Source organism: Camellia sinensis, chromosome 8, assembly GCF_055761805.1.
Source record: "Camellia sinensis isolate YWXY chromosome 8, ASM5576180v1, whole genome shotgun sequence".
NCBI lineage: Eukaryota > Viridiplantae > Streptophyta > Magnoliopsida > Ericales > Theaceae > Camellia > Camellia sinensis.
In genome coordinates this window covers 179,471,150-179,477,149 of record NC_138968.1, presented here as the reverse complement: position 1 = coordinate 179,477,149, position 6,000 = coordinate 179,471,150, and positions in this window count along the sequence as shown.

Genomic DNA, 6,000 nt, shown 5'->3' with positions numbered 1-6,000 from the left:
CAACTCTTGTTGCTCTTCAGCCAAAGTAAGGGTATGGCTGAAGAGTGGTTGGCTGGAATAAACCAACTCTTGTTACTCTTCAGCCAAAGTAAGAGTATGGCTGAAGAATGGTTGGCTGGAATAAACCAACTCTTTGTACTCTTCAGCCGAAGTAAGAGTAGGACTGAAGAGTAGTTGGCTGGATTAAACAAACTCTGTGTACTCCTCAGCCGAAGTAATTATGTCGGCTAAGGAGTGGTTGGCTGGTAAGCATAGTTTAACCAGCTAAAACCGAAATAGCAGTTGGAGTAATAGAAGACATTACAAGTACAAGCATACAAATCAAAACCAGAATAAGAGTTGAGCACAAAAAAAGATTTTCATTAAAAACAAAAACAGGTACAAATGAGGGGCCGCAACCCGGTTACAAGAGTAAAAAAGTAACAAAAAAGAAACAGTACAAAATCAAGAGAAAAGATCATCAATTTCAGCATCAAACGCAGCATCAGCATCAACACGAAGACCGGTTTCAGGAGGGAGCTCGCTCTCGGTCACAAGGGTAGTTTCGGTCGGAACCCCGGTTTCACCTGGTAGTTCAATAGTCAGGTCTTCCACCATAGGCTCCAACCGAACAGACTGGTCCGCACTGACAGCCGGAGTATCCTGAGAAGCGGAGTCTTCGTCAGAGTCCGAGCCTTCAAGAAATTGTTGTTGCATGGTATTAGCATACTCCACAAGGGAGTTCGGTATGAAGTAGGCTGGAGGGTTGAAAACCTCGGTCTGTGGATTGTGACCGAGCTTCTTAACAGCTGCTCTCCAGCCGCACTTAAAGAATAGCTCATTGGCGGCTTCGCACTGCTTGATATAAACATCCTCTGCTTTCTTGACGCCTTGCTTTTCGGCTCCCTTTGCGCTCTTCTTCAGTTGGGTTATTTCGGTATCTTTCTTTTTTTCAAGCTTCACCAACTCGCGCAGATACTTATCTTTTAGAGCGATGGCAGCCTTCTGCTTTTCTGCTTCGACCGAACTAACCAGTCCGGCCAGTCGGCCGTTCTCAGCTTGTAGCTTGGCCATTTACTTTCTGGCTTCTTCTAGCTCGACCGCCTTCACTTTGGCTTCTGCCACGGCTTGCCTTGTTGTTTTCCTGAGCTCTAGCACTTTCCTGTGAGTGATGTGGTTTTTTTGAATGGCTTGACAAAACAAAGACCTCCCTTAAGCAGAAGTAAAAGTTGAAAAAGAGCCGAAGTAAACGTTGAAAAAACTAGACAGAAAAACGGACAGAGCTACTTACCAGGATCATGGACTTTGTTGAAGACCGGATGGCCTTCAGTTCGGTGTTTAGTTATTTTTGGTGGTGCTCCATATCTTTGGGGAGGCACACACTCTTGGCCAGGTTAAAGGCCAAGTGGTGATCCTTGTCAGCAACAACCGAATCAGAATCTTGGATATCTCGGTCGTTAAAGGTAAGCTTTGGTGCCCAGCTAGTGGTAGTTCGGTTGGTAGGCTCCGGTTGGGGGCTCGGTGGCAGGCTCGGTGGAAGAGCAGTTTCGTCTTCATTAACCAAGCTTTGTTCAGTTTCAGTAGTCCGGGCGCGCTTGGTTCGGCGGGATGAGGACGGTTGCTTAGTAGGAAGGGCCACCACCGCTTCTTGGGTTTGACTTGATGGTGGTACTTTGGGTTTGACTTGATGGTGGTACTTTGGCCTTGTTTGTCTCGGTTAGAAGCGCCCTTACTCTGTTCTTTTTAGCCATCTCCTCTTCAGCTGTTAGTGGGATTAGTTTGATCTTGGGCAAGGTTGGGTCCGGTTCTGGGGCCTCTTCAAGAAAAAAGTCGGTTACTCTTGCCTTACGGCGACCGCTGTATCTGTAGGTCGGCTCGAACTTCAACAGCTTAGCCCAGCTACGTTCTGGATACCGTAGTGCGACGCGCAAAGTCGCTAGATTGGGGTAGCTGTATAAAGAATGGAGGTGGGCAGAGTTTGCGAAAAAAGACAACTGTTAGATCGGCTGAAAGATTGACAAACCGAAATATAAAATAGCAAGCAAGAAAACCGAAGTACATTTACCGGGCTTTCCTTTTTTCCAATTTATACGTTGGCCAGGAATCTGGGCTTGGAGATCCTCGAAGTTCCCAGACACCCAAAAGAAGTCGTCGTCATTTAAGTCTTTATCCGGTGTATGTTTTATTATCTTCTCTCGGCGACGTCGTATTCTTAAATAGTAGACCCACCCATCTTCTTTTGAACCAATGGAATATTGGTGGAAGATTTCGGCAAGGCCAAGGTTTAGTCCGGCTTGGCGGTTCAGTTCGGCTATTCCCATTATTATGCGGTATGAATTGGTGGATAGTTGAGTTGGGCATAGTCTAGTTTGCCTAAGAAACTCGCAAATTAAAGGTTGGACTGGAAACCGTAGTCCGGTTTCAATAATGGATAAGAGGGTGAAGAGGACAAAGCCTTCATTGTCCCATGGAATGATATCTTTTTTGGCTAACGACAAGTGGACGTCGTCGGGTATGTTGTAGTCTTTTTTGAATTCGGCTAGGCCGCCCGGAGTGTCTACTAGATACCTATACTTCCCCATTTATGGTATAAATTATGAATAATTTAGATCGGTGCAAAAGTTGTGCTCAATAGCTCAGTTGAGCGCACGGAGGAGTGCCTGGGCAACCTAAGTCTGCAAAGTAGAAAACAAAGGGGTTAAGTACAGATCATTGGACCGTGCTACAAATTAAAAGCAAGGTAAAAGAGTCCTACTTCGGCTTGGTGGACAGGTTCTATCTCGGTTCAGCAAAATGCTTGGTAGCTCGGTTCGAGCAGGGTTTTTATTAGCCAGACATTGGTGAGTGTTTCGACATAATGGCTTTGGAAACAATTTTGTTAGACCGGTTCATCGTCTAGGGGCAGCTTTCTGAGTTCAGTCTAAAAAACTAAGAAAGCTGGTTTAGCCCCAAAGGCCTAAATCGGTTGAACTATGAGTTTTATTACTTCGGTTGAGCCTCTAGGGGCAGCTTTCTGAGTTTGGTTCAGAAACTAAGAAAGCTGGCTTAGCCCCAAGGCTTAGCTCGGTTGAAGACCGAGTTTCCAAGTTTAATGAGTTCAAACTTCGTTCGGTGAGATTATCTCGGCTAAAGTGAATTAAGAGTTGGTAACTTGCTGAAACTACTGTTATTGCTACGAGTTCTAGTTCAGTTATTGTCTAATTGATCTACGTATATAGCACAAACAGTCTCCTAGTTCGGTTGGCACAAGATTCTAGATCGAAGATCAGTTTTCTACGAGGTATTCCATATACTTATATGTTCTATGATCAAGTTTTTTCCAATAAAAAGTACAGAGCAAAGCAGAATGGAGGAAAAACGTGTTTGCAAAAAACACAAAAAACAGAACACATAGAATAAACACGAAAAGCAAACTACATGGAAGTAAATACAGCAAAGAAAGATAGATAGATTCCAGTTGCTTACCAAACGAAGTCGTAGAAACACTGAAGATGGAAAAATGGTAGCAAAGTCACAGTCTCTTCAAGTGCAACGGAAGAATAGCAAGAACACATGGTGGAAAGAGAGGAGATGTAATAGTAGAATGGATAAATCCAAAAAATAGAAGGTGTTTTGTGTAAAAGAAGGGGTGAAGGAGAAAAAGCGGGAACTGTTCAAATTTTTCATAGTACGAGGGCGGCGTGACAGCTGCCCCCAGCCTTTCAGAGCCTGCCACGTGTCGTTGGAAATGGAAGCGTTACAGACGCTATGATTGAAGAGACGTTTTGACCGGACAAGCAAAGCGTGAGGTGAAATTAGCTCGTCTGGAAAGGCTGAAGGGTTTTTTTAGCTCGGCTGGAAAAGCTTAAAAACTTCAGCTCGGCTGATAGACATGTAATCCCAATCATGCTGTGCAGATGGAATTAAGGGGCAATTGAGAGGGGAATTTTGGTGAAAATTGGGCCGAGCTATGAGATGGACTTTATGGCCCAAAGTACGGACTGGGTAAAAAGGCCGAAAAGTTACTCCGGCCCAAGAGAGATAAAGTTACTCCGGCCCAAGAGAGATAAAGTTACTCCGGTCCGGAAGCAACTTGGAGTTAGGCCGGTCTCAGAGTTAGTTCGGTCATAGCATATTGTGGTTAGAACGGTCAAAACCTTGTTACTCTGTAGCTCGGTCTAAACATACCATGGTTTGTACATGGAAGAACCGAGATAGGGAGTAAGAAAGAAAGAACCGAACTAAGGATAGTTCGGCCTACTCTTTGGCTCAGCATAGCCAGTATTATTTCGGTCATATGGTAGTTCGGACATGGTAAAAACCATCTCACTTGGTTTAAGCAGTGAGGGGGGTGTTGAAGGATAATCATTATCTTTCAGGAGTATGAATCCTAGGAGGACTCTGCATAGAGGAGTAGAAGTCCTACTAGGATTGTACCACACGAAACCTATAAAAGCTCACAAACATCATCTTGGAGGAGGTAACACACAACTTTGCTTTCTGAACACATAGGGCTTTGTCTATTTGTCAAATTTGCTGACTTAGGCATCGGAGAGGTTTTCGGCACACACCCGCCGGCTAGCTCACGTTTGTGTTTTCAGGTGATAAAGCGACGTCGTACGGAGGAGCGCAGACTTAGTCAACAGGATTATACGAGAAAGTATATTTCTTTCCCGTACACACATATATATATATATATATATATTTTTAAATACAATCCCGTTTTGTAGCTCGAATCTCTGAAGTTCGAATGGCCCGAAATTCCAAAACGGCGTCGTTTTGGAATTTTTTTTTTCCCTCTCTTTCCTTCGTTACTCACAGAAGAAGAAGAAGAAGAAGAAGAAGAAGAAAGAAGAGAAGAGGGAAACAAAGAGAGAGTGATACAGATCATCAAAAATCAAACCCAAATCAAATACTATTTTTAGATCACCCAACACAAAAAAAAAAAAAAAAAATCAACAACAACATCACACAAAAATCAAACCCAAATCAGCCAATACAAAAAAAAAAAAAATCAACAACAACATTTTCATCAACGCATCATCATCATCAACAACACCACCTTCATCAACATCATCATCAACACATCCAGATCCAGATCCACTAGAAGAAAAAAAAAATTACAGAAAACAGAGATACCCTCCGGCGATCTTCTTCTCTACCTCCTTCTCTCTCGCCTCTTCTTTACCTAAAAGGTGAAGTGCAGCATATTAATCAACGCGTGGACCAGAGAGACTCCAAAACCAAACAAGGGCTCTCTCTTTCTCGTCTGTATTCAAAACCAAAAAAAAGAGGAAAAAAAAAACAACGAAAAACCCAAAACGACGTCGTTTTGGGTTTCGACCCGATTCGGGCCAACAATTTTCGAGCTACTAACCATTTTTGTTTTAAATAATATTTTTTTTTCTTCTTAAATTGATAAAAAAAAAAAAAATAGTAAATACCTTGCTTAACCATTAATGCAAGTTTTAATCTTCCTACTACTATACTCATTAGGGTAAGCAGTGAATATACCGATCCGTCAAAATCGACTGAACCGAATCAATTCGTCGCATTTTGAACGAATGCGTGATGACGAGTGAACGGTTGCGGATTGATTTTCTCCAATCCATCAATCTGGCGGACGGATAGCGGATTTGAGATTCCTTTGGCCGCAACCGAACTGCCAAACCGCGAGTACCTTAGTAATTTATAAAATTTTTTGTTTTCAGTTTGTTTAAATATTCTCTGTGTTTTCAATTAAAAAAGGGTTTAAATATTCTGTTGAAAAAAATTTTCAACCTAAATATCTTTTTTGAATTGAAAAAAATAAATGTATTATTTATCTATATTGTTTGGTTTTTAAATTTATCTCTAAAAATAATAAATAGAAAATATGATATATGCTGGTTGGTTTTTATTTTAAAAAACAGATATAGATATAACAACACAGAGACATACAATTTCTACTACTGCTCTGTTCATGGTTTTGGTGGTTTGAATTGTTTTTATATTTTAGTTCAAAAAAAAATTGTTTTTATATTTTAAGAACCACAGATTGTA